Below are 24544 nucleotides of genomic sequence, written 5' to 3'. Positions count from 1 at the left end.
TTTGCTCCAGGAAACATTGCCTGACCTTCTCACTCCTAGGGAGGTAAAGTGATTGACTTGTCTTATTATCTCGCTCTTAAATTTAAAATGTACTTGTTTCTTACAACCTTTATGATGGAGTAGTGTGAGTGTTTTGGATGAATTCACCTCCATCATTTTTTAAGTACAGAAAGATTCCAGGCACTGCCACTGTCTGTCCCACATAGTGGTAAGGGTGATTTAAACGACATCATCATCATATAGAAGTATACTCCCTTTCTGGTTACGCAGTTTAAGCGCATTACAAGCAAGGCATTGGATCATTTCCACCAGTGAATCGATCTATATAGAAAATAAACTTGGTGACAATACACAACACTGTCTTACTCAAAAATCCACGTGATAATCATCTGCACATTCACTTCTTGGGCAATTTGTAACCTGGGCCATGTTTCTAATATGCAATACTTTTAAAGCCCCTAATATAGGAGCGAGCATGCATAACAATTCCAATTCTATCCATACTGTACTCCTATTCACTCTATGAAATGTAGTTTTAAAATCAATAAAAACACATATTCAAAACATAAGTTTCTATAAACAGTACTTCTCCATTAGTGCATAAATGAGAAAACAGTGCTCATCCCCTTGTAAACCCGATAAAAGATTATTTCTAAAACCAAATATTTTAGCCTAGTTAATAAAACCTTGCAATAAAGGCTAGCCATGCTGTCAATTAGGGATATAGGGCAGTAGTCCTCATGGAGATTTGTATCACCTTTTTTAAAGCACAGTCATATTTCTGCTTTTAAACAATTCTAGGTATCATACCACCATGATGGATTGCTTTAAGAACATATCTAGAAATGGGATCCATATTAATGGTTTATCCAGGAATAAATACACCAGTTTTCTGTCTACATCTGGAGCCTTCCCTGTTTTTCTGGTAAAACAATGCCACTGAAGCGAGGTTCACACTATGGGTTATTACCCTTCTTTACCAAACCAAACCCCAACACGGAATTAGTAGCACTGCAGGTGTTAGCTAGTGAGGGAGGAACTCCTCAATTGTGAACGTGCTTCCTTACATAGGCATGGGTTGCAATGTTATCATGCTTGAGCACTAGCAGAGGCAGATCACATCTGATTGATGCTTGGTGAAGCATGTATATTTGGCGAGTTATAGCAAAACAAAATGGGTGATGGGTGGAAGGTTTAGAATTAATCTTAAACTCTGGCATTGCTCCGCACAACACTAGACCATCGTTTTTCACCTGCAAAGCCATTACAAAAGGGGAAAGACCATATGCCTGGCCCCACCCCAAAAGGGGCAGTAGAGCCCAAACTGCTTGGTCACATCCCTTCTGCATGAGACCACAAGCATCCTCAGACATGTTTCGGCCTCGTTGGGCCTCATCATCGAGGAGTAGTGTGGGTCTCTAGGCACAGCAGCCACAGGACCCACGTCTGGGCATACCTGTCCCAGACGGTGTAACTACAGCAAAACAAAATGGGTGATGGTTGGAAGCTTTAGAATTAATTTTAACCTCTGGCATTGCTCTGGGTAACTCTCTTTGGAGAGGTAAGCCATTGACGTCAATGGACATAAATTATTTTTGAGGGTGATCCAAGGTTTGCCAAGCATGTGACCACTTAGAAATCTATGGGAAGAAATGCAATTTGAGAGTTACTGTTGTGTCCAGTAAGACACAGAGACCAAACCTGGCATTAGATGGATAAGAAGGGCGAATCGGGGTGTTTTGGCCACACCTGCCATGGGCCAAGAGGGGCCAATCTCACATGTTAAACTGATCCTGCAATAGGCCAGTGCAGTGGAGAGGTTGCAGTGAATCTGCACATTTGATGCTGAGCCCAATCATGGTGGCAAAGCATGGTGGGGTGCTCCCAGACATGCTGAATTTGGCATGCTGGGGAGGGACACATCTCTGCATGTGAGGCAGACCCTGCCATGGGAGTAAAGAGGTTACCGGGGTGAATCTGGATTTGTTAGGGTGAATTCTGCGTGTCAAGGGAGCACAACTGCACGCATGTATGTGGTTGGCCAAGGCTTAGGGATTGTGAGTGGACCCAAAACCCTGAATCGAACTGGCATGCAGGATGAACATGCCATTGGGGAGGGAGAGGAGGGAGCTGATTCTGGGTATTTGAGGATTAAGTTGTATTTTGTTTGGTGGGGCGTGGGCGCGTGCTGTTTACACCTGGTTATGTATTACTTGCTCTGTTATATGATGGTGGTATCTGGAAATATGAGTATCATGGGTATACAAGTCTTCACATGGGAATAGGAGGCCGTATATGCCCATTCAGATAATAGTGCATGCGTGGTACTTCCCATTGGCATATCCAGGGTTATATGAGTGTGGGCTGCACTGTGATACTCTTATGGGCTATTTGTTACCCTACACAACTGCCTGTAAGTCTTATACTATTGAATTGAACTTCCACCAAAAATTGAGTTGGAAATTGCATTAAACGCTCTTGGGGAAGAACGCCCCCTATGTCCTTAAAGTGCGTATGCAGTACATTGCATACACCACAGCACCTTGAAAATTCATCAGCCGCCACTGTTTCACTGATGAGTCAAGAGAATTCCAATCGAGATATAAAACAATGAATAGAAACAGTCCAAATCTGCAGAAACATATCCTAAAATCTGCTGAAATGATTACCGAATATATTTGCAGAAAAGTTGAAATCTTTGCGTAAAATCAGAAAGTCTATACAAAGAATATTAAGGAATGTAGTAAGAAGCCTCATCTGCTTAATATAAGAAACCTATCACTTAAAATTGCACTCAATGCATGTACTATTTTTCTAAATTGCAGATTATTTAGGAATTCAGATGTTTTATACTACAACCACTATAAACTCTAGCCAGCATAGTTAATGGTGATGAATCATGGGAGTCGTAGTCCAAAATCCGCAGATTGCAGAACCCTGATTTAGACAGACATGCAGTTGCAGCATATCTGTCCTGAAACAACTGAACAAATAATATGTGCACTATTTAAAACATAAACATAGCAAAGCTCTAGGTTTCCTTTTGAGTCAAGCTTCTAAGCCAGCAACTCAAATACCATGGGCCTCATTAGGACCCTGGCGCTAAGTGTTTAACGGCGCCGTAAAAGGCTGCGGCGCCGTTAAACACTTAGCGCCTTACTACGAGGTCCCTTTGCGGGACCCGACCTTAACGGCTGGTCTGCACCAGCCGTTAAAGTAGGGACCCGCAAAGGGACCTTGGTGCTAAGTACGGTACCGCAATTTGCAGTACCGTACTTAGCGCCTTCCCCATTTCCATAGAGCCTCATGGGGCGAAAATGGGAATGGGGAAGGGCCATGGTTCAATGGGGAATTACCGCTCCGCCAACCTTGGAATGGGGTAGTAATACTCGGCGGCTGCTCCCCCCGCTTGCTTCTTTGTTCTTTGGAGCGTGGGAGAGCAGTCGCCAGTAGCCTGAGGGATCTGCAGGCTTAGGGAAGCCCTGCCTGGCCCTGCGGGCCTCCGTGAGTTTGTGCTTCATTATTGAAAAATTATGTTTGCCTCGCGCTCTGAGCGCGTTGTTGTGCTGCTTCCCCCTCCCACTTCCTGGTCCTCCTCTCCCTTCCCGCCTCCCTGCCCGCCCACCCCCCCCCCTCTGATTGGCTGCCTGGCTGCCTCCCTCTTGGCCTACTCGGCGGCTGCTCCCCCCACTCGCTTCTTTGTTCTTCGGAGCGTGGGAGAGCAGTCGCCGGTAGCCTGAGGGATCTGCAGGCTTAGGGAAGCCCTGCCTGGCCCTGCAGGCCTCCGTGAGTTTGTGCTACATTATTGAAAAATTATTTTTGCCTCGCGCTCTGAGCGCGTTGTTGTGCTGCTTCCCCCCTCCCACTTCCTGGTCCTCCTCTCCCTTCCCGCCTCCCTGCCCGCCCACCCCCCCTCTGATTGGCTGCCTGGCTGCCTCCCTCTTGGCCTACTCGGCGGCTGCTGCCCCCGCTCGCTTCTTTGTTCTTTGGAGCGTGGGAGAGCAGTCGCCGGTAGCCTGAGGGATCTGCAGGCTTAGGGAAGCCCTGCCTGGCCCTGCGGGCCTCCGTGAGTTTGTGCTACATTATTGAAAAATTATTTTTGCCTCGCGCTCTGAGCGCGTTGTTGTGCTGCTTCCCCTTTCCCACTTCCTGGTCCTCCTCTCCCTTCCCGCCTCCCTGCCCGCCCACCCCCCCTCTGATTGGCTGCCTGGCTGCCTCCCTCTTGGCCTACTCGGCGGCTGCTGCCCCCGCTCGCTTCTTTGTTCTTTGGAGCGTGGGAGAGCAGTCGCCGGTAGCCTGAGGGATCTGCAGGCTTAGGGAAGCCCTGCCTGGCCCTGCGGGCCTCCGTGAGTTTGTGCTACATTATTGAAAAATTATTTTTGCCTCGCGCTCTGAGCGCGTTGTTGTGCTGCTTCCCCTTTCCCACTTCCTGGTCCTCCTCTCCCTTCCCGCCTCCCTGCCCGCCCACCACCCCCTCTGATTGGCTGCCTGGCTGCCTCCCTCTTGGCCTACTCGGCGGCTGCTGCCCCCGCTCGCTTCTTTGTTCTTCGGAGCGTGGGAGAGCAGTCGCCGGTAGCCTGAGGGATCTGCAGGCTTAGGGAAGCCCTGCCTGGCCCTGCGGGCCTCCATGAGTTTGTGCTACATTATTGAAAAATTATTTTTGCCTCGCGCTCTGAGCGCGTTGTTGTGCTGCTTCCCCCCTCCCACTTTCTGGTCCTCCTCTCCCTTCCCGCCTCCCTGCCCGCCCACACCCCCCCCTACCCTCCTCACTCTGCCTATATCCACCCCTTCCTGGGCAGCCCCCTGCCCGGCAGCCCCCTCGGCTAAGGGCCCCTTAGGCAAAGGGCGGCTCCTACGGTTGCGGCTCCCTGTGTGTGTCTGCAGGTGTCCTCAGGGGACGCCTGGCGCCTGCACTTCTTTCTCCACCTCTCCCGGCCCACCCCATCTATTCCTGGTCACTTCTTCGCATGGTGTCTTCTCCTCACTATGTCCCACAGTTGTGTTAACCAGGGTTTTTCTCCCCCTGCAGGATTCTCAAACTTAGGTGGCCTCTGTACCTAATACGCTCTCACTGTTCTGAATTGTGGTAATCAGGGTTTTTCTCCCCCCCGCAGGATTCTCAAACTTAGGTGGCCTCTGTACCTAATACGCACTCACTGTTCTGAATTGTGGTAATCAGGGTTTTTCTCCCCCCGCAGGATTCTCAAACTTAGGTGGCCTCTGTACCTAATACGCACTCATGCACTGGAGGTGCACTGTTCTGTAATGTGGTAAACTAGGGCTGGCCGCTCTCTCACTGCCTGCGTGCGCTCGTATCGTCTGTCCTCCCCCCCCACTCCCTCCTACTCCATGGTGCTCTCTATCTCGCCTATCTTCTCTAACTGCTTCTCTATTGACTACCCTGCTCTCCTCACTAAATCTGGTAGGAAAAAGTTTAAAAAGGACATCCTGGTCTCCAACCCAGGTCTCCCTATCGCTGACACCAACACTAGTGCCTGCTCCAAGGAAACTCTCACTGACATCCTCTTTTTCGTGCCTTCGCCTGACCTATGGACCCTTCATATGGTCTCTGTGCTCTCTCCTTTCTCCTCTTCTCCCATTAATGGTGGCACCCGTTGGGATGTCCTCTTGGCCTCCTTCCACTCCTCTAAGGCCATCATTAATGTCTACGATAACGGGACCGTCTTGGTCCAAGGCCCTCAGGCCAACCTTCACCTCTTTGACAGACGCTTCCCATGCCTCATTAACTTCCTTTCCTCTCCTGCTGTCCCCCCTCCTCTGTCCTCGGCTACCTTGCCTCTACCCTCCCTCCCTGCCCCCTCTCTTGCTCCTTCTTCTACACCTCCACAGGGCGTACCTCTGATCTGCACCCCTCCCCGGAAGTCCTTCAAGGATGGCAACCTTCTCCACATTGCCACTCTTAACTCTCGCTCTGCAATCAAGCATTCTTCTGATATCTGTCACCTTCTTGAGGAACTGGACCTTGACGTCCTCGGTCTCACTGAGACATGGTTCACGGCCAGCTCTGTCACCAGCTTTGACACACTCCTACCTGACGGCTACAAGATCCTCTCCGTGCCCAGGCCCAACCGTGCAGGGGGGGTGTAGCCCTTATCTTCCCTGAGTGGATTCCTGCCACTGTCACTCCTACGCAGTCATACTCCTCTTTTGAATGCCTTGTCTGCCGTCTCTCTCTCTCTCCTAGCCATTCCCTTACCGTGGCTACTATCTATCGGCCACCTGGTCAAATCTCCTCCTTCCTCTCCGAGTGGGCTGACCTCTCCTCCTCACTCCTGTCCTCAACCACTTAACTCATCTTTCTTGGTGACTTCAACATCCACTTGGATGTCTCCTGTCCCCCCACGGGACTCTTTCGTGACCTCTGCGACTCTCTCTCACTCTCTATTCTCCCATCTGGGCCTACTCATTCTGCAGGGCACACTCTTGATGCTCTGATCCCTTCTGACCTTCCCCTCTCTGTCCCTCTCTCCACTCCTCTCTCCTGGAGTGATCACTTTCTCCTATCCGCCCACATCACCCTCCCTACCCCACTGACAAAGCCACCCTCACCACTGCCACCCACCTTCTCGGTCATCCGACCCATGAAGCGCGTGTCAGTTGAGGCTTTCGCTGCCACCTTCGCACCCCCCCACCCCATTCAGCTGACTCCCACCCTGACACTGCCCTCTCCATGCTCCACTCTGCTATATCTGATACTCTTGATATCCTTGCTCCTGTCATGAGAATCCGCCTGAAGCCTAAAGTCAAATGTAACTCCTGGTATGACTCGGATCTCGTTACCCTTAAACGCAAGTGCAGGGTGGCAGAGAGGAAATGGCGTGCTTCATGTTCATCCTCTGACAAACTGGCCTGCCGCCTGCTCCAAAGGCAATACCGTCTCTCCGTTCTCTCCAAGAAGAGAGCCCTTATCCAAGCCCGCATCTCTGCGGCATCTAACAACTCGGCCGAACTCTTTAAAATCTGCAAGGAGCTTGCCAACCCTGCTGCAGTCTCTACCTCTCCTGTCCCCTCCCAGGCCCTCTGCACTGCACTTGCCTCTCACTTCATCTCTAAAACTCAGGACATCCTGTCCTCACTCTCCTCCTATCACCTCCCTCCCTCTCTTCCTGGCTCTTCCTCTGGCCCTTCTACAGCCACCCTTCCTCCCTCCTTCTCTGCCTTTCCCCTTTTCTCTGCTGATGAGGTTTCCAGACAAGTCCGATCTATGAAAGTCTCATCCAAACAGGTTCACCCCTGTTACTCCAAAACTATCAAGGACCACATCGACGCCCTGGCTCCTGCCCTGGCTGACTTTTGCAACCACTCCTTCGCCTCTGGAGTCTTCCCATCCCCCCTTAAGCACTCCCTTGTGCACCCTCTTCTTAAGAAACCCACTTCTGACCCCTCCTGCCCGGCTAACTATCCCAATCTCCATCACTCCCTTCCTGGGCAAGCTCTAGGAGAAACTGGCCATCTCCCAGCTTAACCTCCATGCTGAATCTGTTGGCAGTCTTCATGACCATCAATCTGGCTTCAGAGCTGCCAGAAGCACGGAAACTGCTCTCCTGAACATCCGTGAGGACCTACTCTTGAACCTTGACTCCAACACTCTGTGTGTTCTCATTCTGCTCGATCTCTCTTCTGCCTTTGACACTGTCAACCATGCCATCCTGCTCAACCGTCTCCGTGATAACCTGGGTATCACTGGTCAGGCTCTGGCGTGGCTGACCTCTTTCCTCTCCAATAGACCCTACCAGGTCCAACTGGGGTCCTTCCTCTCTGACATCTTTTTCTCCACCTGTGGTGTCCCCCAGGGATCAAATCTCTCCCCCTGGCTGTTCAACCAGTACCTGGCACTCCTTGCCCACCGCATCGCCGCTCTCTGCCCCAACTTTCAGTGCTATGCGGGCGATACCCAGCTCATTTTCAGGCTACCCTCAGCCTCCTCCTCTCCTTCCCTCATCTCTGACTGTCTGTCGGCTATCCAGGAATGGTGTGCTGCCAATGACCTCTGCCTTAATGCCAGTAAGACTGAGATTCTACTCATCGGCACACCCACTCCCTCCTTCCCTGCAGCTCTCTGGCCGGCCTCTCTTGGCCCTCTTCCTGCACCTACCTGCACGGCAAAAAACCTCGGGGTTATCTTCGACTCCACACTCTCCCTCTCTCCTCATATATCTGACGTCTCTAAGAAGTCACACTACTAGCTGCACCTCCTCAGAGGTATTCTTCCCTTCCTCTCCTTCCCCCAGAAGCTCACTGTCTCACGAGCCCTGGTTCTCTCAAAGCTGGACTACTGTAACAGCCTCTATCTTAATCTGCCTGCCTCCACTCTCCGCCCTCTGCAACTCATCCAGAACAGAACTGCAAGACTTGTCCTTGGCCTTAAGCCCAGGGACTGTATCTCTCCAGGACTGAAGTCTCTACACTGGCTCCCAGTGGCTGCGAGGATAAAGTTCAAAACCCTCTGCATTGTCCACAAGGCCTTCTGGGGCCTGGGGCCTAAATACCTTCAACTCTCTCTTCCTAAATATCTTCCTTCCCGAGCCCTTCGCTCATCCGTCTCCAACTCCCTCAGGGTCAGCCGCTTCTCGAAGCAACGAGCTGGGGGTAGATCTCTCTCCGCGGCAGGGGCCTCCCTCTGGAACAGCCTTCCTGCCTCTCCAAAACTTGAGGAGAACCATCTACGGTTCCGGAAGCACCTCAAAACCTTCCTCTTTGCTTCTGCTTTCTCTCTCCCTCTCCCCTGCTAATTCTTTGCTGAATCTGCACCGAATCTGCAACTGGGCCACTCTCACCGACCTCGGTCCTGGGCCCAGCCACTCTGCACTTGCACTGCCTCGCTGGCAACTCCTGCACTGCGGGACTGTCTCTGTATCCCTACAGCCCCCGTTCCCAGCACTTGTCTGCACTTACCTTGCACTTGCCACCAGCTGGCCCTATTCATTTTATTATATATACTTACCTTGTACTGCACTTGCCCCCTCCCCTCCCCTTGCGCTTTCTCCCTTCCCCCTTCCCCTGCACTTGCGCGATCTGAATGACACCTGGCCTAGTAGGATCGTTGTCTGTCTTCCCCCGTTTCCCCCTCCCTGCCTCGTCGCGCCTTGAAACACTTGAAACGCTTGTGTATAGGCGCGTTACAAATGCCATATCATATCATAACATAATTCCCCATTGAACCATGGCGGACCCGTTACAACACCGGCACCAACCATGGTGCTAATAGCGCCATGGTTTAGCGCCGGTGTTGTAATGAGGGCCCATGTATTGATTGAAGCAGCATCTTTCTTAACTTGAAAAGCGCGCCCTGCTCACGCTGCTGCAATTAATGTAATGCAACTGTGCTTTGTCATCCTCAGCTGCACTCCAAAAAGCAAATGCATGAGCACATCTCAAGTAAAACTTTGCTTACAGACTGTGCAATCGCCGAACGGTATGCAGCTGGTTAACGCACATCACCAGCCCTTCATGTTCCAATGCAGTCAGCAGAACGGGCTGCTACCAGGACCCGCCACACGCTGGCCTGAGTTTCAACGCTGATGCGTTTGTGGTGATAAAAACGACAATTTGGGTATCCGCAATTGGCATTTCCGCAAACGGTCGCCAATTCACAAAAGGACGTCAGGAACCAAATGCACTTTTTGTTTCAGCTATATTTTTCAAATGTAAGTGCAATTCACTTACACATTTTAAAAGTAATTAAACAACCAATGAAGAAAATACTAGCTTTCTCAAAACGAAATCCTATTGATTCAACATAATACGTAATAAACCCGTGTGAGGGTTTGAAAAGCTACTATAATTGTATTAAAAATAAATTCAATTCAACAGTTTTTGATTATTTTACCATGCAAATAGATTTATTTGTATTAATGCAGTACATCTTTGTTCAGAGAGGAATTGTCATAGCATTTCGGTGCTGGACTGCCCATGTGGGCGGGACAAAGACTGATATGCAAATGGGTATTTCCCATTTGTGAAAGGTACAGTGAGCAAAACGCGTGTGCTGCAAACTTTCATCTCAGAACAGGTTATCATGCCATGTTCTTTCTGGAGAGGAGCACCTGCTACCTTCTTTGTATTGTTTGCAAGGAACTTGGGGTGGGTCCCCCTGAGTTACCTGGGGGCAACCAGACGTGGACTCCCTGCTCACTGTGCTCAGAGAGACAAAGCTTCACTTCACTGATGAGGCCCAACAAGGCTGAAACACGTGTATGGGGTTGCTGTTGGTACTCTTGTTCAGAGAGGAATTGCCATAGCATTTCGGTGCTGGACTGCCCATGTGGGCGGGACAAAGACTGATATGCAAATGGGTATTTCCCATCTGTGAAAGGTACAGTGAGCAAAAAGCGTGTGCTGCAAACTTTCATCTTAGAACAGGTTATCATGCCATGTTCTTTCTGGAGAGGAGCGCCTGCTACCTTCTTTGAAATGCATCTTTGTTTACATTATGGGCCCATACACACACACACAAAAAGAGCCAAAAACCTCAAGCTATCTCGAATTTGAAACCTGCTTAGTGAGCACATTTCTTTTTAAATATAATAGTTGTACAGTGCAAATAATGCACGCGGAGTGTAGTAAAGAACAGGACAGGAGAGTCGTACCGGAATAAATTGTATAAAACAGATTAAGGGGTGAGTGTTAGGTTAGGGTAGTGTAACGAAACAGCTAGTCAGGTTAGGGTAGTGTAACGAAACAGCTAGTCAGGTTAGGGTAGTGTAACGAAACAGTGTTGTGGTGAAGATGTAGGTGGCCAGCAGGCAAGAAATAGTAACAATGAACGAGCATTCATGGCTTAGCAGGTTCAAGCGTTCTATTTTGGATAGCTGCTAAGGGGAAACCCCAGTATAACATATTTAGAATGCAGGTGATACAAATATGGACTACTTTGTTATAGTTGAGAGAAAGATTTCCCAGCCCGCGCTAAAAAATCACTGACATGTATTTGCAGATAAACTGTTGCTAAGAGGAAACTGAATTGGTAGTGAACAGTGTCAACATTTATTGAGCATGGTAGCAATTCGGAACATATAGTAAGAAAACCAGCATTGAGCACTTTGTTCAACACTGACTCAAAAGTAATGCTACACTACTCATAGATTGGCACAGTATACCAAATCTTCTTTGTTATAGTGCTATCAACTTCTGGCTTAGATTTTGGGGCGAGGGGGGGGTTAATTTCTGTTGTTCGGATTTGTAAAAAAAACACATAGAATGGTTCGGAGGCTCCTGGGCTATTATGAAATATATGAGCCCCGGCCTGCCTGAGCAGGTGGTCTGATCTCGAGGGACCACTGGAGAATGTGCAGCACGTCAGTGCCTCTTACAATGTATAGCGCTGGATATAGCGCTATATGCTGCTGTGCTACTGGCCTCTCGGAGGCACAGTTCTTTCCTGACACCTCCAGCCCAGACTGGTTTTGAATACCAGAGCCCAACATGATCCTCTGTCCCAAACCCAGGCCACCCTGCAGCAGCATCCTGGCCTAAATCCCAAAGTAGGTTTCACCCAGCTGCTGGGTGCATTTAACGCACCTCACCCTACTTTCATTCCTTCAGTTGGGTCCTGAATCATCCCCTCCAGACTGCACTGAAACTTCTCTTTTCTCAATGTACCCGAAACACCAACCCAATATCTAATCCTACCCCTTTACACACAACCTTGGAAACAAGACGACACGAAGCAACACAGGTTCTATCCCTGGGTCCGCGCTTAGAAACCTATGGGTATTAAGCGTGTTATAAATACGCAACAAAGACATATTCCTGTAACGGTGCCTCGATGCCCCCGGGCTGTGTGAGTGCTTTAAAAATGCAAATAAATAAATACATTTAAAAAAAAAATACACAAGCTCTCAGCCATACATACACGTGCTTATCTTTCATTCATTCACAAACACAGACATGCCACAAAACTCACCAGCCACACATATACACACCTTTCCACTCACAAACATACCACAAAGACATCCATTCATGCAGAGACTCGCCATCTATCTATCTCTACCCACATAAGCAAACTCGACACCTATCCGCACGCAGAGGCCACACACAAAATAACAATCCAACCCATGCGCACATTGTCAACATCCAGTACCATTAACCCATCCACATAACATACAGATTCACTCATTCATCCACCCGTCCACACAAGCATGTACACAATAATCCTTGCACCCAACTACACCAAATCAAACTGATGTGTCCAACCACCTTCCTCTTAACTCACTGACTGAATGACACGCATGCACCGGCATGCAACTGTCTAAGGCAAAAACTAAACCAAACAAACACACACACACACACGCGCACACGTCACTGCATCCACCACTCCATATGCACAACCATATAAACCCAGTCATCGATGCATCCATTTACCAACATATTCATGTAACCACACACACACACACACGCGCACAAACACACACACATCAACTCACTTATCTATTCACCCAACCTCTAATCAATACATCTTTTAGGAAATGGTGAATTACTAACCCCAGCCACATTTCAACAACTTTGTGAGTAACTGATGTAGAAAGTCCACTCTAACATTGAAATCCTTTGCTCCACCGGTGCATTCACATCTCTATTCTGACATGAGCAGGTCCAACTGTGTGCCATCAGCAGTCTGCCCTTCTTAACTCCACCAACAATACTTAGCAAAAAGAGATGAAGATTGTGAAGTCCTTCTAAACTCAATTCCTTCCCTCGGATGTCTGTAGCTCTACCATGGCACCGCATGTAGTTCTAATGGCACACCTTTCGTCACACATGGACTCCAACCATCCGGAAACCTCCTGAGTGACTACTAACCAGGTGTTTCCAGTATCAGTGCACTGAAACCACACAGATAACCTCACTAGCTAGCGACCATTTTCCTTTGGCCATTCACTAACCCCACATTGCTAACCTGGTGGTGACCTTCAATGCTGGCATGACCAGCAACAGTTCAAAGTAATGCAGTCCATCACTACATCACATGTTCCCATTTCAAGTGATAGTATGGTCAGCATTGCATTTGTAAAGTCAGTTCAGAAGTGCAGCATTATCATGTTACTAGGTGTCAACACGCCCGGAAACAATCAGAGGCCTGAAAGCCATACTTGTTATCTCATCTGTCACTTAACAAGTTGTGACAACGTCTCAACAACCAAGCAATGAGTATTATTATTATTATTAGTAGTATTAATATTGTTAATATTAATAATAATACTCGGTAGTAATAATCGTAAAAATAGCATACATGTTTAAATATCACTGTATGATGGCTTCCTCTCATTTCTAAATCTTGTAATAAGGGCTGAGGACTAAGTCATGCCCAGGATTGACCCTGTGTGCTAAGCATAGATGATTCCCTATCGAAAAGCGCACATGTGTTAACATCGGCTGTCTCTACTGCCCTGACCCAGATACCTTGCAGGAATGTGTTCCACTTTGAAGCTATCATTATTATTATTATTATTATTATTATTATTATTATTATTATTAAGCTAAACAGGCACCTAATTATGGCCTCACATAATGTTCTGACTCTCCATCAGAGAATGTGCAAATGTGTTTAGGGTACAACGCGCAGTGCTCAATGCGCTGCATCGTGACGTCACTTCCTCCACCATCTCCAACATGACTTTGACTTCTGGTGACTTGTTGAGCTCTGAAGACTCACCTATTTGTCAGACTCATTGACAATGACCTCTCTCCAGCTAGTTTGAAATCTCTTTTTCCTTCTCCGCCCTTGGCAAAAGGGCCATAGACCACACTTCCAGCTGCCTGGCCACTACATTTTACACTGTAAAATGAATACGATTAAATAAGACCACCCACACAGCCAAATGCAGTCCCACCTACCAGTACGCGAACACCCTCCCCTACAAAAACTCTAGACTAATTAGTGTTGCTAGTTTGTCAGTGCTTGCTTCACCTAGCAATTAAACATATACATTTAAAGTAAATGTTAGGTTTTGCACATAGGCTTGACAATTGGATACCTAGTTTGGTGAAAATATTGACATGAGAGTATTGATAAAGCGCAGATGGATATAGAAGGAATACACATCCAGAAGAGGTTGCTGCTGTAGAAAATACACATAAGGTTATGTGTTTGTCGAGATCATTATTTTGTATGTTACTTATCCTAACATAAGGTTCATTTGAAGCATCTGCAGACTCACACACTGCCTCAGTACTGCACTGTGCACACAACCATGCAGACTGCCCTCAGCACATCACGCACCGATAGTGCTACACTCACACCCAGATGTCACTTTAAGCACTAAACTTTACACACTTCAACCAAGCACTGTCATAAGTAGAGCTATGTATACACACCCAACCCACTGTATTGGGTGCACACACACTCATACACACACAGCTGCTGTCCCATCACTACACACACCCCATCACTGCACACACCACACCCCAGAACTGCAGATGCACTGCCTCCAACTCAGCACATACACACATCACCCCTACCACTACACACATTACCCATAACACTGCAGGCACACCGTCCGTAGCACTGCACGTAGAGTGTCTCAGCGACACAGACACACATACAGCCCTTTTGGAATCGGCCTTAAGGTGCTAACCGATTTACTGCAATCTGGGATCACTGTGCTTTCTGGACATAATGATAAACAGAGGTGTTGCTAGGGGGGGATAAGGGGGCTATAGCCCGGAGTCTTTTGGTTGTAGCCCATGATAGAAGCTCAGGAGCTACAACCCAAACATTAGTGTAGCCCCGGATGTTTTTCAGACCTAGCAACACCCCTGATGTTAAATGCCTTTACTTTGATACATATGATTATTGGAATATGTCCACATTGTACTAACTGGGCATTATGAAATCTGGTGCCGTTTTTTCTGCTATGCTTATCACAGTGGCTTGTTCTATCCAAAAGATCACCTCGCCTTCAGGAAGACTCTCAATCCCGGGCTCTTCCCTTCAGCATCCTCACAGACTTAGTTCATCTCCCAGGTTAACTATTGCCCACCCTGAGAGGAACGCGGGGGCACCTGAGCAGTCAACAAGTTGGATCATAGCAACCCACGTAGGGCGCCTCAGTCAGGCCTTATGGTAAGCGCTGCGAGACCTCAACTAAGTAGGTGTCAGCCTTTCCTCGATGGAATATCAAGCACTTCATCAGAACGAAACACAGCTGTGGCCCTCCCACCTACATACATCTGCAATAAGCACTGCTCGACTTTACCCATGCAAACACACATCATGGCCTTCAATAGAATACAACTGAGTCCCACGAAAAAATGTGGTCCATCTGTTCACATAATCCGTCTCCTTTGACTGGCCTACTCCACTGACAATTTGTTGTGGAACCCATTCGCTCGTCTGATGTCTCTAGGCTGCTTTTAGGGGCCTAGCTGCTGCCTACATACCTTTGTTTTGGCCAGAAATATACACACGCGTTTTAGAAATCCTTCCTCACTTCTCAGACTACCGTCTTCTGAAGGGTGTTCATCACCACAGTGCTTCTAGGCCATACCAATGACAGTAGGTGCTATACAAAAGTGATGTAACATAACATTGCCATTGTTGATTGTAATGCTAGGTGCTTGAATGACATAGCTACTCTCAGATTCTAATCTAGAAGTACATTTCATATTATTCAGGTCAGATTTCATCATAAAAAATATGTTTTAAAAACAAGATTCATAATTTTTCCAGTAATGATTTTGGATTGGATTCTAATCGCTGTGTTTTTCTGTTTTTCTCTTTTTTCTAAATAAATGTTGCCCTTATATGATAATCACTTTATATGTTTGTATATCATGTATCTGTATACCATACATTATTAGGCCCTGAAGAAGCACATCTGCGTGAAACACCTGTTGGTCAGGAAATAGACTAAAGCAACACAAAAGAGGTGATGGCTGGCTTCAGGCAGGCGCATGTTAGAGAGTGCCCTGTCAAGGCAGTCATGGAGTTGGCCATCCATGTGTTTGCCCACCGGATCCACAACAAATTAGAACGTCACATCCTATTAACCAGGAAAGCCTACTTTTTCAGCATTTCTATGCACACATCAGGTCGCACTCAAAGGGTCGCATGGAGGACACGCTGAGGAACTTCTCTGGTATTTCCTTGGAAATAATGTATTTCCTTTTTCATGAATGGCAGGGCGTGGTTAATGACTTCCACCTGATGGATCAAAGAACTTGACCTGAACACCATAGACACAGAACCGGGCTTTGTGTAGGTCTGTCACGGCAATAGTGATTTTTGGCTACAGTTTCTTTTTTTTCCTATTTTTTTGGATCACCTGAGGTAAATACACAATGATTTCTCTGATTAAAAATGCTTTGAACTGGGTCCATGTTTTCAAGGGCTAGCCGCCATGAATTAACCAATTGGCAACCGTGTCGAACCCATGACATGCCAGGGATGATGCTACGGCGGTCACATGGGCAAACATGCAAAGGACTTGCTTCATGTAGAAATGTTTTGCTTCTACTCCTAACCCTGCTGACTGTTTCAGACCTAATCCTGCTGGCGTATTTCCTAGCGTTTGGTGGCATGTTTCGTAACGTCATCATGCGCATGGTATGGACTTCCCTTTTCATCAACTTCCTCCACACGGAGCACTCAAGTGCCGCGGAACACAAGGTATGGTCGAGCCTCCTGTTATCTTGTTTAATATTCTTATATTCAGACCTAGTTTTAATTTTCCATGTGTGTTTCATTTCGTGCTATGGTACACAGAGCAGGTCCATGCACACATGTTTCGCTGTTTATGGATGCAAATTCGTGATTCTGACCTTTGCATTAGCGCACAAGCCCAGTGCTGTGCGGTAGTAAAGAGACTACTACATCCTTGTTAATCAACCAGCTGCTTTTGGCGCGATGTTGAGATAACTAAAAGCGCACTATCATCAACGCGCTTGATTTCTGTTTGAATGACGTGGTTTGCTCCTACGTCAGCTTTAATGCTATCAGCCATTCTTGAAACAAATTGGACACTCCGGCACCCATCACCCAAAGTATGCAATATGTTTATTATAGCCTGGCACCCCGTAGCATGTTCCTGACAAGCTGCAGTGAAACCACTTATGGTGTTTAGGCCAGGACTAAAATGTGACTGTTTTTATTGGCTTCATCAACGGGACACCTTGAATTTTGCAATTGGTTATTTTGTAACGCGCTTAATACCCAGAGGTTTCTAAGCACGGACCCAGGGATCGAACCTGCGTTGCAGCTGCATCATCTTGTTTCCAATGCGCGTGTGTTGCCCCTGAGCTATCCTCCCAAGACACGTACCCTGCAAGGAAAGCATCAGGTATTTTACATCATTTGCTTCTGTTGCTTTTTGTGGGTGTGTTTTACTTCAAGTAAGTGTTCAGTGGTCCACAACCTTTGGTTCTCCTGATGTTTTGGACTTCAACTCCCATCAGCCCCAGCCACCACAGTCAAAGCTGAGGCATCCTGGGAGTCATCTGGAAAACCCCAGGTTGCCCAATTTCTAATAAAGGAGAATAAACTGCATTGCATTGTGAGGGTCTGAGAGGAGCTCTCATTCCAGCACTGCACGCGTGACATTGAGGTACGCTCTCAGCTCCCTGTGAATCTGCAGGCATCTTTGTCATGCATGTATGTTTCCGGTCGATTCAGGATCAATTTTAAGTAAAATTACTCAAGAGCTCCAAAAATATGAATTCCAGTAAAAATATGCCTCTTGCTCTTAGTAGGTTCTATAACAGAAAAATGCTAGAAACAATTGGATATCTCACCTGGGTCTTTATGCCTGTTCATGAATACAGACAGTAAAGGCACTGGTGTGAGCCGTACCGTTCACTGCATGTGCAGGGATAATGGGAAAGGTGATATATTAAGGGGGGTGGGTGTGGAGGGGGTAAGAGAGTTGCAGGAAGGGAAACAGCCTGTATATGTATTTTTTTTTTTTAAAAATGCACTAGTATATTAACCACTGGCATAAATGAACCGGCAGATTGGCAAAGTTGCCCCTCTTTTCTTCTGCATAGGTTTGCATGACAGCTTTTTTAGATGTTCCCTCATCATATTGACCAGTCTTTTTTCATCATTTATTAAAGTCTTTCATTCTTCTTGAAAGGGCCACAGATGTAAACTGTTTCCTGCCACAGGCTTATAGTCTGGGTTTGGCTCACATCTGTTGCAGCTGCATAGCGACAGCTATACCACCACCATCTACTGCCTCAAGTGGGGATGGTTGGAACCACAGAGGTTTACACCTAGACCAGTCACATAGGGCCCGATTCATGGAATATTTTCCCAGTTCAAAGTGAATTTGCACTGCTGAAAAAGTGCCTTTGCACTGCCGACACAAACCCTGAATCATGGAACCGTGCAAAGTGTATTTTTGCCGGGCAAAGTCATTTTGTAGTGCAAAAATGACTATGCGCTGACATTGCCCAGACTATGCCAGGAAAAAATAGACTTTACACGGCTCGATGAATCAGGGTTTGTGTCGGAAGTGCAAAGTCACTTTTCAGCAGTGCAAATTCACTCTGAACTGGGCAAATATTGCATGAATCGGGCCCAAAATTGATAGCGGATTCGCTATCCAAATACATCCCCATCAAATTGATTTAGAACACCAACCCCTACCTGCAAAACCGGCTTTCCGTAAAGAGTTAATTTCAGCAATTAAACCAACTCTTTATCCTAATCTGTATCAAGGTATAGTGATTCAATACTTTCCGCAGCCCGCAGTCAAGCAAACTAATAGAAACATCTTGATCTAGTGGGCCTTTTAACTACTTGATTCCTAAGCAATGCAACTTTCCTGCATATAGACTCACATTGTTCAACTTTTTGACATTGAAAGTGTTCTTCCATGTCATCTCTGTTATTGCGGCAATATCTTAAAAATAAGCATGGGAATGTGTTCCCTTCCCACACAGCAAATATACTAAACCCCTAATTACAGATTCTAGCCCAGAAGGAGCCGTGAAACAATGTATCTAAAAAAAGTAATCCAACGAAATCTGAAGTAATCAATGAAATCCAAAGTAACCTGAAGATATCCAAAGTAATACAACATGATTCCAAAGTAGTGTGCAGTATTGTTAAGAAACGCAAATCTAATCGAATTGAATCCAAAGGTTAATTGAAGTAATCGGGAATGTGTACAGGTCACATGATTGTTGGAGCCCAAACATACCCGTAATGAAGCCCAATGTCTTTTGTATATGGCAGTAGCACAGTACCATCCTGTCAATTGATGGCTTGATACAAAATATAGCAAAGTGCTACCCTACTAATGATGGGTAGTATGATATGAAGAGAATTGACGCTATTTTTAGTTTCAAGTTTGCTGTTTTAAAATATTATCTAAAACAGTTGCCTCCCACCTAGTGGCTCATCAGATCTAAGAGCAGCTTCAGAATGTACATTCCTTCTATTAAACCTAGTCATATTCTCAGCATTCACCAAGGAATTCACTTGTTAGTTCCAAGTGAAATCATTCTCACCCCACTCCTTGGAGCAGAACTGGGTTCCTGGAAGCCCTTTAAGCATCTAAACCTCAAAGGAAGCTGCTTGTAGGGGTGTAAGGATGGAGAAAGATAATTACAGAGGAGACTCCTTGATCTCTAGGAGACAGGGAATGAGAGAGTAGAGAATAGTAAAGTGACTCGGAAAGGAAGACTGCTGACATCCTGAAAAATATTGTTACATCACTTCCCTTCAGACTTATAACTCTGGGTACGACAGAAAAGAAGAAGAAGCATTTTGTTAAAATGACTATGATTGACTCCTGGCAAAATATTGGTAAATGCACCAATGAGCTGACAGGATTTTGAAATATAAAGCATAATATTCCCTCATTCACTAGAATTGTATTGTAACTGACCCAGTTTGAAAGGCTACACCATTGGGATGATAATAATAGTAGTGGTAGCGATGTTTTTCTTGCATTTCTTTTTGTTAGTTTGCTTTAATAGAATATTACAAGGAAATGTAAAGGCATCCACAACCTCACCAGCAACACTCTCCAGCCACTGCTTGAAAAAGCAACACTCCCCCCCAATGATCTTGATGTTGACAGCCAAGTCAAAAACTATAGCTGTACCCCAATGCAGTCATTGACAAACGTTCCCCTCTTAAAAAACACACCCCTAAACGAGCCACATGCACCAACTCCTGGATCACCCCTGAGCTCCTCACCCTACGGGCCTAAAAAACATTCTAACATGCAGCTGGCACCTATGACCAAGGGCAATAACCAAATCGTGCTTCACCAGACTTCCAGAACCTACAAAAAAGCCATCCAAAGGGCCAAAGCATCAGATTGCCAACGCCAAGTCTAACTCCCACAAATTATTTACCATTCTATGGGAATTGGACCCCCCATCTTATCCCCTCCATGGTCACCAAGAACAATACCTGGTGCAATGATGTACAGAAAACCCTCCAGGAAAAAAAAGTTGGTCTACAAAACAAGATCCAGCTCAAACTAACCACCATCAACACTACCTCCCAGACCATTACCAGCCCTCATCCGCAACTGCAGTCTGCTCCTCTATTCAGCTTCCACTGAGTCACGATGCCAGAGGTTGCTGACATCCTTAAGGATCTCAAACCTTCCAGAGGAAAGCAGAGATCTGCCTGGCGCCCCTTATCAAATAGTACACAGACCGCCTAGTGATGGATATTATGGACATTATCAATGCCTAATTTGCTTCCTGCTCAATCCCACACCCGCTAAAAGAATCATGGATTCCACCCTCCTCAAGAAGCCTTCTCGTGACCCCTCGATCCCCACCAACTACCTGCCCATCATCACATTTCCCTTCCTGCTGAAGATTATAGACTGGGCCGCCTACCTCCAAATTCAACAACACCTTGAACGACATCACATCTTAAGTCCGCATAAATCTGGCTTCTGCCCTGGCCTTGGAACTGAGTCTGCACTCCTTGACCTCAAGAACCAGCTGCATGACACCAGAGACTCAGAAACCTCTCACTCCTCATGCTTTGGGACCTATCCGCAGCCTTTGACTTGGTTGATCACTCCATCATCTGCCACCATTTAACCGCCTCCTCTGCCTTCTCTCCTGATGCCACCAAATAGGTTGCTTCCTTTCTGGCTGACCGCACTTCACACATCTTTGCAGACAACCACTCCTCCACCCCCATGGCAATCACCTATAGAGTTCCCCAAAGGTCCTGCACCTCCCTCACTCTTTCCAATATCTACACTAAACCCCTCTTTGAACTCCTTGACTCTCTCAATATAAAGTATACACATTACGCCAACACCGCCTAGATCCTCATGCCATCAATGGTGATCACTACCTGGACTCCCCAAAACTCATGCCATATATGAAAGCATCCAAGGCTGAATGGTCTCCCATCACTGTGTCTCAGCAATAAGAAAACTGAACTTGTTGACAACCACTCACACCTTGCCAAGCTCAGTTCAGACTACCAGCTGTTTACCATTGACAATCCCCCAATCTACATCTTCTCGGCTGTCAAAACACTTGCTTCCATCTCAACGCCACACTCACAACATCCCGGCACGTCAATGCCATTGCCTCTGCGGCTGTGTACGTGACCAAATATATCAATGCAAACCGACTCTTTCTCTCAACTGACAATTGCCAGACCATTGCCAGGGGCATTATTGGAGCAAAACTGGATTATTGTAACGCCCTCTTGGCAGGCACCTCATAGTGTAACCTGCACAAGTTACAAACCACCCAGAATAATCCCTTGAGAGATGTACTGGGGCTAATTAAATAGAACCCGATAATTGCAGCCAGGAGAGCAGCACACTGTCTCCCAGTCTGAGAACAGATCAAATGTAAGATCTTCATCATCACCCAGCGCTGCCTTGACAACACCGCCCGGGCTACCTATCTTACAGATTGTCCAAACACATCACGGCCAGGCCCACCCAGACTGCTTATGCTAACCTCCTATGTACTCCTTCCTAGATTCAAGTGGGCCAAAGCTGGAGACTCCAGTTTCCCCATCCCCGCAGACACGCTGTGGAACTCCTTTCCCCCTGCCTTGAGATCGGAGCCCTCCTACATTGTGTTCCGAAAGAAACTGAAAACCTACCTATTTCATTAGCAACTCTTATCCTGCTAACTATTTGTACTAAGCTAACCAGTACCTAGACGCCCACAGGTCAAAAGCACTATACAAATCTTTAAATAAATAAGTCTCCTAGCAGTGGGAGACTGTTATACTTATTTCCGACTTCAAGGTGTTTACCAAAATAGAATTCCAAATAAACCCTGCAGGTCCATATTAATTTAACAATGAGTCAATATTCTCAATCACATCAGAAGATTACTTTCCTTTACTCTTTCAGATGTACATGGATGGGAAAGTGCTGATCTACTGTGAATGACAACATTAAACATTTTCTTTAAGGGGGCCCCAACATATAAAGCTGAACTTGTTTTAATGCATTCCCTCTGCACCGTTTAATATCCTTAAAACCCAGAAACCTCCATTACTCCTGGTGGAGGCTCGAAACAGCTTTATGCAGTTCATTTGCCTATTTAAAAAAACAAAAGATGTACACTTTTCCACAAGTCACACTCTTCTTTTAAATCCAAGACGACTGTCATCACTTCCCTGCTGGCAGGTTATTAATACTTTTATTACACAGCCCACGGTAGTGGCTGTGTAATTATGGTTAAATTGCTAATCCAATAGGAATAGGACTTTTTGGGAGGCTTATAACTTCGCTCCCCCTGGACGAATCCTCACCAAACTTTGCAAAGAAAGGGTATGTCCCACTCTGAATTGTTTTGCAAATTTTTGTGAGGGTTGGTCCGGGGGGGCAATGTTATAGGGGCAGTCCCAACATTTATTTTTTTCCCATAGACATAATGGGAAAAAAACTTTGTGCACGAATACAGCTCAAACCGCTGGACGGATTTCCACCATATTTGCGGCAGCAGCGGCGGGTTAGTCCCGAAAGCGTGCTTGTGTTCATTTGGTGTAAATCCGTTCAGTAGGTTTTTATTTTAAATGTCCAGAACATAAAGCAATAAAATTAGTGATATCTATATCCGCTCCACAGACACACTTCCCTGTTCACTCCGCGGACAGGACACTGATTGGCTAATCGGCTTGCGTCATGTCCGCGGACATGCAGTGTGTTCTCTAATGGCTGGGATGAGGCATGAGGTGTGTCACATTGTTTCCATGCGCCCGCCATCTTGGATCTGCCAACAGCGTGGCGGCGAACAGAGGAAAAATGCAATTTTGGGGAGTGTGTTGGTGTGCAGAAGTGCTTGGGGAGGGTTGGGAGGAAGGGATGGGTCAAATACTGTATTTGTTTAGGTGGCAGGTGCCCTTGATGTGTTTCATTGTTTTACTGTTTATTTCTTGTTTCTTGGTAATCTTCTTTCTTTGGCTTGTTGCAGATTTTAGGGGCAATTAGATATCTGTTGGCGTATTCTTATTGTTTATTTCTAGTTTTATGCTATTAATCTAACTGTTGGGTTTTTACAGATTTTTTGGGGCAGTTAGATACCTGTTGGCATATTCTAACTGTATATTCCTTGTTTGATTTTAGTGGTATTTATGTATGTTTTTGCTTGTTGCAGAATCTTGGGGCAGTTAGATACCTGCTGGCGTACTCTAACTGTGCACAGTTTTGAAGTTGAAGTTTTGCTTATGTTCATACACAGATTACGTATAAAATGTTGGTTTTAAGAATATTAAGTAAGCATTTACAAGATTTGCTGGCAATCTCTGCTTTAGATTAATGGTACTATCATTACATTCGAACCATCCACAATTCTTTTTTATATATTCAGTGTAGTGACCTGCATTGGTTGTGGCTCCTGCGTGGTAGATTATACCTATTGTTGTGAAGGTTTTCTTACCAAGTGATACTTGACCATGTGTGAATCCAGTGAGCTTACAGTTGTTTTTGGTACCATCTGCATTGTAACATAAAATCATTACTATTACGTATTTACTATGTGTCTTTATTTATAAGGTGGAGCGATTATCTGAATTGCAGGTAGTACATAATCTGCCATGGTTTGCATTTTGTACAAGTTGCTGAAATGGAATGGATTCACAGTAAGGTATGGATACATACACAAAGCGTTCATTAGGGACTTCTTATGCCACATGGTTGCAGAGAGTGCATGTATGTTTCAACATGTATGAAATCTAAAAGATTTCATTTATAGGTATGTTTTGTTTTCCAGTACTTGTAGTAAGTACATTGGAAATTCTTGTGGATCTTCTTGTGAGTTCATAATGAATTTGACAATTCCGGCACAGTAGTCCAATTCTTGTCTTATTCCATGAACACTGTAAGTGTTGTCAGGATTGTTGGTTGCATTTCTATGAAGGACTAACATTTGCAAACACAATTGGTCTGTACTGTGTAAGTAAATATTCTCAATAATTGGTGGTAAGTGGAATAGAACATTTATTGCTACATTTGCGTAGCAATTTACAGCAGTTACATTAGAAAATTCGAATGGACCTAACAGTTCTGTGTCAAAGTCATTTGTTCGGAGTGTGTGTTGCTTCTTTGAAGAAGTAGTTGAGTTACTT

The 24544-nt window shown here is 46.1% G+C and overlaps 1 protein-coding gene across 2 annotated transcripts in view; it reads left to right on the top strand.

Annotated features, from left to right (window-relative positions):
- The window catches only part of P2RY14 (purinergic receptor P2Y14), a 362563-nt gene that overhangs the window by 169964 nt on the left and 168055 nt on the right, over positions 1 to 24544 (top strand). The window contains exon 1 of one of the 2 annotated variants that reach the window (XM_069618385.1): positions 16589 to 16630. The exons of the other annotated variant lie outside the window; for it this stretch is intronic. The gene's annotated coding sequence lies outside the window, so the exon portion shown is untranslated. Of the gene's footprint in view, positions 1 to 16588; positions 16631 to 24544 lie in introns of those variants that run through there. 2 annotated transcript variants of the gene reach the window in all.

This window comes from Ambystoma mexicanum, chromosome 10 (genome assembly GCF_040938575.1).
Source record: "Ambystoma mexicanum isolate Mex_15411 chromosome 10, UKY_AmexF1_1, whole genome shotgun sequence".
NCBI lineage: Eukaryota > Metazoa > Chordata > Amphibia > Caudata > Ambystomatidae > Ambystoma > Ambystoma mexicanum.
The sequence above is the reverse complement of the archived record's forward strand: the minus strand, read 5'-3'. Positions and strand labels throughout refer to the sequence as shown.